Source organism: Desmodus rotundus, chromosome 1 (genome assembly GCF_022682495.2).
Source record: "Desmodus rotundus isolate HL8 chromosome 1, HLdesRot8A.1, whole genome shotgun sequence".
Taxonomy (NCBI): Eukaryota; Metazoa; Chordata; class Mammalia; order Chiroptera; family Phyllostomidae; genus Desmodus; species Desmodus rotundus.
This window is the reverse complement of record NC_071387.1, coordinates 184930760-184944122: the sequence shown is the minus strand read 5'-3', so window position 1 is coordinate 184944122 and position 13363 is coordinate 184930760. Positions and strand designations below refer to the sequence as shown.

General features: G+C 43.6%; 1 protein-coding gene across 4 annotated transcripts in view; it reads left to right on the top strand.

Annotated features, from left to right (window-relative positions):
* Positions 1-13363, top strand: part of CTNND2 (catenin delta 2) — an 822756-nt gene that overhangs the window by 781948 nt on the left and 27445 nt on the right. The window lies entirely within an intron of this gene.

Here is a 13363-nt window from a genome sequence, read left to right as displayed (position 1 = left end):
CAAGATGCACCTCGGGGTGGAGGGCACTTGTCCCACAGCCTGCGTGACTGAAACAAGAGAATCGATGGCAAAGCAGAAAAGTCACTAAGTGTCCCGTAAATATACACGAAGGCCCATGAGCTTTCTGGATTGGATAGATCCACACTCATAGGGCTTTCCAATAAGCTTTCAAGCTTATTGGAAAGTAATAAGGGCCATCTTATTTCTTTCCAGTAAGATGGCCCTAGGTCATCTTATTGGAAAGAAAATAAGCTTGTTTTCCTGAGTTTCCTTATTTTATGATAAACTAAAAATTAATGAACTAAGGGATTTTGCAAAAAAAAGAAAAGAAAAGAAAAAGTCAACAAGTAATTATGGAGAGGAGACAGAAAGAAATAGAAAAAGCAGTTCAGGAAGTTGAAGCGTTGCAGCCCAGGAGGCCCAAGCCCGACCCTTACCAGGTCACGGCAGATTGCAAGAAGAGGCTGGGCGCTAATTCAGTGCCCTCATGCAAGGCGGGCGAGAATTTTCATCATACGTCTCAAAGGAATCTTCATCCCCAAAATGGTTTACAAGTAAAGCCCAAAGAAAAAAATGTCAAAATGTCACTAGTTTCTACACCTCATTTCCAATCGCAGCTGAAGGTATGCATAACTTCCCTTTTTTGGTTTGGAGGGGAGAATCCTTTAATGTTTCCCCGAAGTTGTTGTTACCAGACGAGCAAGCACAGGTAGTTTAAATGGTTGGTGATGCAGGGGTAGAGAACGTTTGTGATCTCTGTAGGGATTCGGAAAGCACGAGCAGGGCTGGGGGAGAGGCGTGTGCTTCCATCAGCCACTGCCCACATGCCTCGTTGCAGCCCCTCGACTGCCTACAGGGAGCAGGAGAGGGAGCCTGTCTCCCTGCCCTCCTCCCCAACCTGCCAGCCTTGGGCTGGGGCTGGTGGGCAGCAGCGAGATGCTCACATCAGAGAAAGCAGAACCCATCTTCCCAGAGGGGAAATTTGTCTTTTTCTAAGCCAATAGAGAAATGTAAATATTTAACAGCTGGTTCTACTAACTTATAATCTATTTCTAGATTTCCCCAAGTCCTTTCTATTTCCCTTAAGCACTCATACTTTGCACTTCATTTTTATGAAGCTTAGCCTAAGTATTTCTCTTTCAAAATGTTCCTATTCCCTAAGAGGAAGTATGATTAAGTTGAAACATAGATTGTAAAATTCAGTGTGGAAGGAGCATTCTAGATTAATTATATCCTCTCCTAAGTATTCTGCATGTTAGGATAAACCCTTGATCTCACATGTTTTGGGTTCCATTTTGTTTTCCCTGAAATTCATATCCAGGCACCCCTAGGAAGTTCTTTCTTGGACTTCTCCAGTAGGCAAGTGAGTACTCTCCTGGGGCAGGATCCTTCAGCTAAAGAGGCAACAGGACATGAAGAACTCACTATAAATTAGAAAGGAACCAATTGCTCTGAATCAGTGGTTCCAGAAGCTCCATGAAATATTAGTGCCTCATAAATTCCACTTTACCTCAGGTCCTTTGCCGAAATACACCTTCTCATATGTACATTGAAGGGAAACTGCTTTGAGAGCCTCTACACGTTATTAGTTGTTGAGTAGTATGAGTTTTCCATCGTAATTTTTTTCTATGTTGGCAGTAGAGTTCATGTTTCCATGAAAAAAAAAAAGGATGTGTTGACAGGAATTTAACAGAGCTAGAACTTAAAAGTTAAAGATGGTTCAAAATGTGTTTAAATTCAAGAAGCATGGGCTAGAGAAACTGATGGTGATGTGTTTAATTGGCCCATGATTCAAAAGCATTAAGATAGAGCTGATCTTAATAATCTCCAAATTATGCAGTTATGAAATGAAATGCCTTTATGTGCAGTATTGTAAGTGCTCTAATAGCAAAGCTCAAAATTCACAAAAGCATTTATTTTTGAAAAGTCCATTTGTGAGAAAACCAAATTCATTCATCTCGTGAATTGTTTTTAATCAGTGGGGGAACAGATTTCTATTTCGTTCTTCATTGATGATTTTCATATCATTGGAAAAAATGATCCATATCTTTTAATTATCCATGCTTCAGATCTACTTGTTAAATACCTAGTGTAGGCTTAGAAAAAGGCAAAGTTCCGGGGAAAACATAAGACCTGGGAAGCAGTGACTGTGGGTGAAAATGAAATGTGGAACAATTATTGGCAACTGTATTTGGCTTTGGAAGTATGGAGCACAGATTTTAAGCGATGGATTAAGGGCAGGAAAATCAGCAAAGTTCTGAAAAACTCATAAAGTTTGTATAAAGTAGGAGAAACGTGGTGAGGGCATGATAGATAAGAGGAAAAACATGACTAAAGAGATGAAATTTGAAGTAAATATGGCAAATCTATGGGACAGAATTAAAGGCCCATCTGTCATTGGCTCATTTCTTCCTAAAACCCAGGCAAGAAGGCCAGCATCTCATTTCAATTAGCTCAACTCTTTTATTTTACTTAGAGATACACTTAATATATCAAAATATTCTTTTGGTGTATGTGTTGACCAATACAAAATTATGTTTGATTCCTAATATATTTTGAGCCAAAATGTGTTTGCATTATCCAAATCCTCAACTTCTCTGAGGCCTGGACTTCCAGTTTCCTCCTCATTGGGAAAACCAGTGTAGAATGTTATCACATGCAGGCTAAATAATGCATCACTTAAAAAAAAATAAGTAAACCAATCCTTATGTGTAGATAACCATAAATAGAACTTTAAAATTTCTTTAGCATCTGTATTATCACAGAAGATGTTTCTGAAGGAAAACAAGATGAGCCTGAGGAACAGACTCGATATGGGAATAAAAGAGAATCAGGAGGTCAGAAATCCTTGACCTTTTTGAACCTAGGTACTTTAAAAACACGAGGTCACTGATACAACAGCATGCTTATGCTTGACTATGGTGGGAACTGTTGGGACAGCTGGTTTGGGAAGAAAGCAGATAAATTTGGGGGGGGTAGACATTCAATTATAAAGTTATAGAAATTATTGTTTACAAATCCTTATATAATACCTTAATAATCTGTGCATCACCAAGAAATAGTTATATTGGTTTGTACACAGGCATGCTAACAGAGACTCAAAAATACAGAAGCTCAGGTCACACAGGTATCTCTTTCCTTCTCATGCTACCTGGTTGGGCAGGTGGCCCAGGAGCAGCGCATGATCCTGGGACCTGTCCTGTTGCTTTGCCTGGCATCAGGGTGCTGTCCTTGCCTTTGTGGGCAAAGGTCACTAGCCCTTCCCCCTGTCATTCCAGCCCACAGGAGGGGAGTGGGGAAGAGAGCAAGTGATATTCTTTTAAGGAAGTGATACAAAAGTTGTCAAACTCCTGCTCACATCCCAGGACCAAGAACTCAGTCAAACCATGCTGTCAGGCTTTGAGGAAGGGTGGTCAGAGGAGCAGCTAAACCTTTGTGGCAGGAGGAAGGTAGTTATTTTACCAGGGGAAGAAAGGCAGCATCTGCTCCAGGAGTCATTTCATTTTGTTCAAATACCTTTGGTATCAATTGCAATTACTACCTAATGAGGCATATTATTCCATTTTAGGATGACTATGGTTATTCAGAGTTTCTTACTTATATTAAGCAAAAATCTTTACCTGCAACTTCTGCTGTCCATTGCCATTCTGCAGAAGTCAGATTTCTCTTCTCTCTGAGAACCTTTTCTGGTGCCATCCTGTCCCCACAAGGTCATCCCTTCCCAAGGCCAGACATGCTCAGTTCTAACACACCCGCATTTCCATGCCCCTGACCATTGCTGTCACATTTTTCCACCTGCGTGCAAGTTCATCAGCATCTCTTTTGTCATGTAGCACCCCAAAAATGAATCTATCCATCCAAGTATATTTGAAGCAGAAGAAAGAGGGTGAGATTATGCTTTCCTGGTACTGAGATCCCAACTACTCACAATGCTAGGGAGCAAGTTAGTGCCTGAGAGGCTCATTATACTAGATGGTACAGTTCAGAGCATAGCACTTAGGATCAAATGGCCAGAGATTAAGGGTACAGCCTGCCACCTACCAGCAGTGTGACGGGCAAGTTTTCTTGAGCCTCCTTGCCCATCAGTGTAGAGTTGACTGCAGGCAGCCCTATGGCCCTCAGCTGCCGCAGGGCTGAGGAGACCTCTGATTCACCAGTCCTCTGGGTCAGCGCTCAGAGATGCGCTGGGGTTGTTCTCAATCCAGTTGTCCAGACCTGGTAAGCAGCCCTTCCCAACAGTCTCCAGAACACTAAATAACCTCTTAAAATGGTGTACGGCAGTTCTACCTGGCAGAATGTTCTCTCCAGACTGCTGGATATGACTGCAGGGCCCCCGAGGTTTGTGTACCAGAGTCTGGAACTTTCTTCAACCCTTGCATCAGGGAACCTTCACGTCCTTTCACAGAGACTGCGGGCATCTGTCTGTCAGCCCAACCCAGTCCCTTGGGTTTCTCATCCATGAAGTGGACAACGTAACACTGGCTTCCCCAGATCGCTGAGTGTCTCCGATGAGACAGCAGTCACCGAAGAGCTCTGTAAACTGGAGAGGCATGTACCAATGAGATTACTGCTGTTCGTCCTCAAATATGGTTCCTGCTGTCTGACTGACAGCAGGAAGCTCTTTGCTGCCCTGTCCACAGGCAGCCGGACAGGCGGAGCCAAGGATTTCTTTTTGTCATCACTACCATCATCGTCACCATTCACTTCCACCCACACCCTCACAGCTCCCTTTGCTCCTGGTTTCTCTACCTGGCTCCTCCCAAGCCCTAGAGGCCTAACCCAGTGTCCCCTCCCACAGTCCCTCTCCTCAGAAGCTGGGGCTGTCTGGGATCCTTGCACTGTAAAGAGTCCCAGAGGAAAGAATCTTGCACAGTGGGGTTGAGGTAAAACAAATTCAGTTTTGTAAGAAGGCCATTAATGACAGTGAGAGCTACCACGGTTTTAGAAGTGGTTTGAATGATTTTATCCCATTTTAAGGCTGAATTTGTGGACAATATGGCAGGTCGGGGATGCTGAAGACTAATGCTGGTTTGAGGACCATGGAGAAGTCTGAGGGTGGAATACGAAGACGAGTTCAAGCCCAGGCTCAGTAAATAGCATGCCATGTTTTCCCAAGAAAAGGCCGTGTTGTGATGCTGTATATTTCTAGTTTGTAAATATTGTGGTTACCATCCGCACGTAGTGGTCTCCCAAAGCTGTTTCTCTAGCCCCAATCTCTCTTCATATATCTAACCACCAACTATACACCCTACTCAGATGCCCACAGCACCTCTAACAACTCAGATCTCAACCAGACCTCCTTCTCCTGGAAATGCCCCTCTTCCTGCCTCCTCTGGTCAGTGACTGGCACAGCTCTCCACCCATCCCCCACACCCCTGCCCAGGAACCACCCTGGCTCTTTCCCCTCCTTCACACGTCTGCACCCACCCCACCAGAAAAGCCCAGCCTTCTGCCTCCACTCACTTTGTCTACAGTCATCGCCATGGACAGCTGTCTTCTGTCTGCTGGATTGTTGTCACAGAGTCCTCACCGGGCTCCCCACCTTCATGGTTCCTTCTGTCTAGTCCATTCTCTCCCAGAAGACAGTAAGGGTGAACTTCCTTAAAAAGCAATTTGTATTAAATTAGTCCTCAGATATATACCTTTCTGTGGATTCCATTGCCCTCAGGACAGAGTCCAAACATCTTAGCACATGAGACCTTTCAAGAACAGCCACAGCCTAGCTCCCTCACTCTCGCCTGCTCTCTGCCCACCCTTGGCCACCAGGTGTACCTAACTCCTATGTCCCCAGCTCACTTTCCCTTTGTCTACCCCCTACCTTTCCACCACTCTGTACTCCATCCTCTACCCTACTTGCCCATCTAAATCTTCCGTATTTCCCCCCCATTTTTTATATCACCTTCCCTGAAAAACATCTCTCTGACCTCTTTCCCAAGTCTGAATTAAGGTCATTTCTTACTAATCTGAAATAATTGTAGAGCAAATTAGTTTGAATGAATAGAAAAAGTTGAATTCAAACTTTTAAAGAATGACTTTAAACATCACAAATAGCTTGAACCTACTGCTAAAAGCGTTGCAGCATAAAGTGCTGTAATATTTAATATCTAGATAAGATTTATTTGTACTTTTATAGAAAACCACATTTTTTCTTGGCTCAAATATTAATTGTGGGAGGGTTTCCATTAGGAACTTACATTAAAAGTCATTTCATCATAGAAATAAATTGCAGTAAAACTTGCCTCCAACTCAAGTGCAATTACTATCAATTCCTAATGAACAGAATTCTGAATGAAGGGATACCATAAATGCATGTCATGCAAATTTACAAATGCTGCTTGAAAGAGGCTGCTTTGCTGTGGGCTAGAAAATAGGATTGGAGTCAAGGAATAAATGAAATAAGCAATCTCTATCTCTTTGGCAAAAACAAAGTCAATGGTTTAACCTTGTTTTTTAATCTCAATTCTCAGTTTACTTGAACTCCTTTGATTTCTCAGTTTCCCAAAGTTCTAAATTCTGCTTTTGGCTACCAGTGTCTGTGATGGCTTCTGATATAATCCTCCACGTAATAACAAGGAAAATGGAAGTTTTTGTCATTCCCAGCCAGTACAGATCACGGTTTTATTGGTCTATATGACACATTAGGTCCAAGAACAATTCAGTGGGGCACACTGAACACAAACTTGGTAACAGGCTTTGATTTTAAAATTTATGTGGTCCATTTTGCTTGCAAGTGTTGTTTACTTAAAATATTAGCTTGTTTATCAATTGCATTCAGAATTAAATAAGATTTAACACATAGATTTTAGGCTTTGGATCAAAATCTTTTTTCAATTATAATTAAATAGTACTATGTTAATGTTTAATCATTAAAAGGCAAACAAGATCTTCATGTTTACTCTTTTTTAATTGTATTTTATTGATTATGCTAATTCAATTGTCCTGATATTCCCCCCTCCACCCCCACCCCCCACCCCCCTACCCTCCGCCGCCACCCAGTGCCCCCTACTCCCTGAGGCAATCCCCCCACCATTGTTCATGTCCACAGGTCATGCGCATAAGTTCTTTGGCTACTGTATTTCCTATACAGTACTTTACCTCCCCATGGCTATTCTGTAACTACCTATTTGTACTTCTTAATCCGCTCACCTCTTCACCACTTCTCCCCCTCCTATCTGGCAACCATCTGGTAACTAACTTCTTTTCTCTTGCTGCTTTTAAGAGTCTCTTTAACATTTGGCCTATTAATTATGATGTGTCTTAGAGTGGGCCTCTTTGCATCCATCATAATTGGGACTCTCTGTGCTTCCTGGACTTGCACTGTCTATTTCCTTCACCAAACTAAGGAAGTTTTCTCTCACTATTTTTTCATATAGATTTCCAATTTCTTGCTCTTTCTCTTCTCCTTCTGGCACCCACATGATGCAAATGTTGGTCCTTTTGAAATTGTCCCAGAGGCTGTTTATGTTATCCTCATTCTTTTTGGGATTCTTTTTAGTTCTTGTTGTTCTGCATGGTTGTTTTTTGCTTCCTTATGTGCCAAATCACTGATCTGATTCTCGGCTTCATCCGCTCTCTTGTTGCCCTGTAAATTGGTCTTTATTTCAATTAGTGTATCCTTCATTTCTGATGAGGTCTTTTTTATGCTGCTTAAGTCCTCACTAAGTTCCTTGAGAATCCTTATAACCAATGTTTTGAACTCTACATCTGACAGATTGCTTATCTCCATTTGGTTTAGTTCTTTTTATGGAGTTTTGATCTGTTCTTTCATTTGGGCCATGTTTCTTTGTCTCCTCATTTTGGCAGCCTCCCTGTGTGTGTTTCTGTGTTAGGTAGAGTTTCTGTGACTCTCTGTCTTGTTAGTATGGCCTAATGTAACAGGTGTCCTTTAGTGTGTAGTGGCACAGCCTTCCCTATCACCCAAGCTGGGTACTTGAAGTATGCCCTTTGTATGGGCTGAGTACACCCTCTTCCTGTAGTTGAGCCCTGGCTGCTATTGGCAGATCAATGGGAGGGATTTACCCAGGCCAGTCAGCTGCAAGGACTGGCCCTCTGTGGAGGATCAGTTGTGCAGGGACAGGGTGATGGTGCTCCAACATAGTCTGTAGCTGTCCACTGGGTGTGCTGACTCTGAGCACACCGGGCTGTACCGGATGGTACAGGCCAAAGTCTGCCCCCACCTGTGTTTTGCCTGGGGTACCCTGTCTGAGCTATAAATCGATCTGAGATGGCTGCTACTTGTGCTGAGCTTGGAGCCTCCCAGGTGAAGCCAAGCTATGAATCTAATCTGGCTGCCAGTAGGGCTCACTGAAGCCAGCTGTTGCTTTTTTGATAGGATATAGGAGCCAAGACCAGCCATTCTTATGGAAAATCAGCTTGGGTGGGCCCATAAATTGGGTGGGACAGAGCCTCTGGGGATCTCCAAGGCAGGTCAAACAGTATTATCCAGCTTGATGGAGTCTCAGATATGGCGCCATCTTACTAGCTTGGTATGGGAAGGGTTTAGCGAAGGGACAATGGCCTCTGCTCTCCTAGATGCCAGATACTTCAGTTTCTTCCTGTATACTACTGGTGCCTTTCAAACTGCTAACCCAGTGCAGGAGCTCAGAGGGAGTGAGTCTGAGTAGGTGAATCTGTGTTTGGGTCCTTTAAGAGGAACTGCTTGGGGCTCCAGAAGTTTCTTCCACCAGCTCAAACCCCACTAGTTTTTGCAGCCATAAGTTGTGGGGACTTATTTTCCTGGCACTGGAATCCTGGGCTAGGGGTCCTGGTGTGGGTCTAGGACTCATTGCTCCTTCCTGAAATATCCCTCTCAAATATTTATCCACGTGGGTGTAGGAGCAGCCCATTCCATGTCTATGCCTCTCCTACCATTCTGGATGTGTGTGATTTCTTTAATTCCATAATTGTCAGACTTCCACTCAACTCAATTTTGTAGTTGTCAAATTTCCATTCAGCTCAGTTTCTGACATTCCTGCGTGATGGTTGTTCTATATTTTAGTTGTAATTTTGATGTGGTTTTGTGAACAGGTGAGCCATGTCTGCCTACGCCACCATTTTGACCAGAAATCTTTATGTTTACTCTCATGTTGGGGCAAAATAACTTCTTATTAAAAAATTACAACCAGCATGCCTAAATGTTTCTCGGGCTGTGAATAATTCCTACATAACTGTAGTTGGCCCCTGGGCCAAGTTGCCAGCAGGATATTCCCTGTCAGTTCCCATGACATTTGTCTTTTGTGGGACTCATTCCTAAATTCCTGTAGTAAACACATCAGCTCAGCACAGCAACTCCTTGCCCTCCCCCAATTTCCACCTGCCCAGCAAAGCTGCTCAGAAATTCCAGGCTATTCAGAGGGTTCCTAGAAAAGCTACACTGGCAACCTGGAGCCATTCCAGGCCATTCCATGTGATGCTGTGGATCATGGTAGTTGCTCTACAGCAACTCTCGGGGTAATTGGTCTATGGGAAATCATGGAGCTCCAGGTGCATTGAACCTGCTCTGTCCACTGAGGCATAGGCATGTGCAGAGATGGAGTGGATAAAGTACCAGGAAGCCTCAGTGCACCATGATGGAAATGCTTCTGAGCAGTGGGCACTGAAGGAAGGCCATGGGAACTGAGGGAATGCCACCCCTGTCCTTCCATTTCCTTGGGCTCCTTGCCAAGAAAACATGCCAGACCCTCAAAGCAGACCCTGTGAAGTTACCATAGAAATGGATAGGGCAGTGCCTATTGTCAAGTAGGAGGAGACGATTTTTCCAGGCTTTAGCTTGGGGTACTGTGCTCATTATTTTGCTCAAAGTATTTCAAAGGGCTCCAGACAGAACAGCATCTACTGAGCCTCTCTATGACTAATTAAAATCCTTAGTTCACAAGTTCAGGAATCAAACCAAAGATGGGTCAAATGTCAGAGTCAAACTTGTGTTGATCGCAAGGTTAGGAACCAGACTTAACTCTCCCGCACTAATATTCATGGCCTGATGTTTTTTCAGTTGTGTTACTATAGTGCCCCCTGCCCTCCCACCTGTTACATGAAATATCAGTATCTGGCAACAATGAGCTGGTGTCTTAAAGAATGCCAAGCTGCCTGTGCTTGAAACTGAATAAGGTCATGTTTCTCTAGACAGAGGTATTGCATTCATTATTGCCATTTGGATGAGAAAAACAAAACATAAAACTAATCTTTAAATGTCCTTCCTTCTGTCATTGGAAGATAGACTCTCATGTTGCATGTACCATTCTACCAGTGAACAATGAGCTCGGGTAGGAGTGGAGTCATGCCCTTCACGGCCCGTCTCACACAGGGCTCTCTTCTTACTGCTGTTGCATTCATTGGGCTGGCTCTCGCCACCAAGGCACTCACAAAACAAGAAATCAATAAGTAATTATGGACAGGTGAGGGATGCCCACAGACTTCCTCAAATATCCAAGCCCTAGTGGGTGCGAGAGTGGACACAGCCCTTGCGTTGTCCTCCACTGCTTTCAGGATACTGGCCACTGTCCAGTGATGAAACTGTGGCCCTGCTTTTTGCAAACTGAAGTCCTGGGCTCATGCTTAACAGCCCTTCATCACCCTCATCTGCAGGGTATTTACTAATCAATACTGGATTCCCACGAGAGCTAGAGAGATATTTTGAAATATTGTCAAGAGAAAAAGTACCACATGGTCAAGAAAAAAAAGCACCACATGGTCTACATTTAAAATTTTGGTCTTTAAGTCTTATAATAAAAAGGGCAAGAAATACTTTAATACTTGCTTTACCATGCTACCACTGTGAGAATTAATAGATTTTTACTTTGCAGTATCTAAGATAATGATAGAAAAGCAGTAAATCCTCTATCGAAATAAATGAAACTATTGAATGTGGAGCTGTCATTTTATCAAGGAAATTACTTATGGGAAATTATTAACCTTTCTACTATGCCAGAAAATTCTTCACAAAGAAATGATTGGAAGGACTTTCAGCCAGATTCTAAAACAACGCCAAGTCTAGTGTCTTCAAGACTTACAATTTCAGCTTCCCGAGTTCTTTTCTAAATCACTTGATGTCAAGTTGGGGGAGGAAAGGAAAAGGTGGAGGGAGGTTAACTCAGCTATGATACTGTCTCCTCCACAAATCTAGGTGTTTGCTCGTGGATGTTTGTATTGACAAATAAGGTCTTCCTTCATGAGTTCCCTGACCTCTCAGAGACAATTCTCAGACACTCATCATATAATATCTGTCCAAAACAAAGGCACAGATGGGAACAGAAGCAAAAATCAATTGTGCGAAAGTGGAAATCAATGCACATGGCAGCTGCTAAACAAGAGGTGACTAAGTTATAGCTGTCGGTGGGGTGAATCCCCATGCCAGGCGAGTCCTGCTGAGCAGCACCCAAACTAGACGTATCCTCCATGCTATCGCTCTTTCATGAGGCTTTACCCATGACATTTTAAATCAAAACCTGCAAAAATGCCCCAGAGATGAAAGGCAGGAGAAAGGGATTGGGTCAGGTACTAGAAAACTCACTCAGTTTATCGTAAGTTTACCACCATTCTTGTTACCTAACTCAAACTTAGCCCTCCTTTTTCAAGGGATCCCAGTAAGTGGGATGACGTTACATCTATGAGAATCTTAATTTGGGCAGAAAGAGCCTAGTCAGTTTCTTCTCTTCCCATCTCCATCTCTTCCCCCCTCTCACAAGCCATTCCTCCACATGTCCAAGTGCCCCCCACCCACCAGGCTCTCGCAGGGAAGGGGGTTTAGAGGAGAGGAGAGCAGAGCCTAGCCAGTGTGGTTATAGCTTGGAACTGGTCCACTGTACCTATGGGTGATGCCTACATCTAGCTCCTTGTCTTGTGGGGGCAGTGAAATGTTTGCTCAGTGGTACCAGCCCTTAACTGCAGACCGCTGGCCTGGACCTGGCCTCCTCCAGCTAACTGCTCTTAACCCTCAGGTTTCTGTTACTCCACTGCATACAGACCATGGAGGGAGTGGATACAGACCATACAGGGTGGATACAGACTTTGTGCCCCGGCAGCTTAGGTCATTTGAAAGTCCTGTTTACACTTTAGGAATATAAAATTCGGTACAGGCCTCAGAGGGGGCTCACGTTGTGTACAGATCTGAAACTCCAGCTTCTTGAGCTCCGTGGTCAGTCTCTGGCGCTGAGTCTCTGCATCATCCTGCTAATGTCACTGACATATCCCATCTCCGCAACCCCCACACTCCAGAGAGCTGAAGGTCAAGCTAAGTAAGTAGTTCACTTCCTGGGCTTCAGGAGTGGGAGGATGGGGCATGCCCAGCCCCCACCACCAAGGAAGCTCCCAGCACCAGCTCCTTCCACCCTCTAGAAAATTCTCAGCCTAACTTTATAGATCCTGGAGATGGATCATGTGCTAATACTCCAGAACTCTATTTTGTCCTCCACTTTCATAGCTATGAAGGGATAATCTAGTACTTTACTTAGGAAATGCAGGACAATGGCCATGGCATCTAGTACGCCCTGCCTTATTCCTTAGCCAACATGGAGACAATATGGGAAAAATCATATGAATGCCCTGATGCGTAACTTATCACAGGAGTTTCACAAGGTCTTCGTCCACAAGGTCTTCACAGTTCTAACAATCATGTCTAGCAAACCCAAAATAAACCTGGCTTTTAAAAGGTTAGAAATGTATCACCAATGTATTAGTTTCTTAGTGCTCCATGAATAAATTATGACAAACTTAGTGGCTTAAAAAATACAGATTCATGATGTTACAGCTCTACCAATCAGCAGCCCAAAATGGGTTTCGCTGGGCCGAAAAGGGTTGGCATGGGTGTTCTCCCTCCTAGGCTCCCCAGAGAATCCATTGCCTTGCCTTTTTCAGTGATAAGCTTTTTAAATCATCAAGCAGGTCCCAAGTTTGTGATAACTGATATAGAAAATGTACATATGTAAGTAATAAAATGTAGTATAAAACTAAGCAATGGTTTAAGTAAATTTACAATTTTGTGTTGGGCTGCATCCATAGCCATCCTGGTCTGATGTGGCCCGCAGCCCATGGACTGCATACTCTTGTTCTAGAATTTGCCAGTCTCTCTGGCCAGGGGCCCTTCCCTCTGTCTTCTAAGCCGGCAGCCTAGCATCTTTGAATCTGTTTCTCTGATTCCACATCCACATCACCTGCTCTGAGACTGTCCTGCATCTGTCTTACAGGGACCTTATAACCCAACAGCAAATGGGGTCCTGCTGCCCACCACCACCCTCTAGGCAAAACTCCAGATGCAAAGGTGCGGTGATAAAAGAAAGGAGACTTTATTCAAAAGCTGCACAATTTTGGAATGACAGCGTTCCACATGCATTAGTCACTTAAGGCTAAAGTCTTTAACTATTTAGTT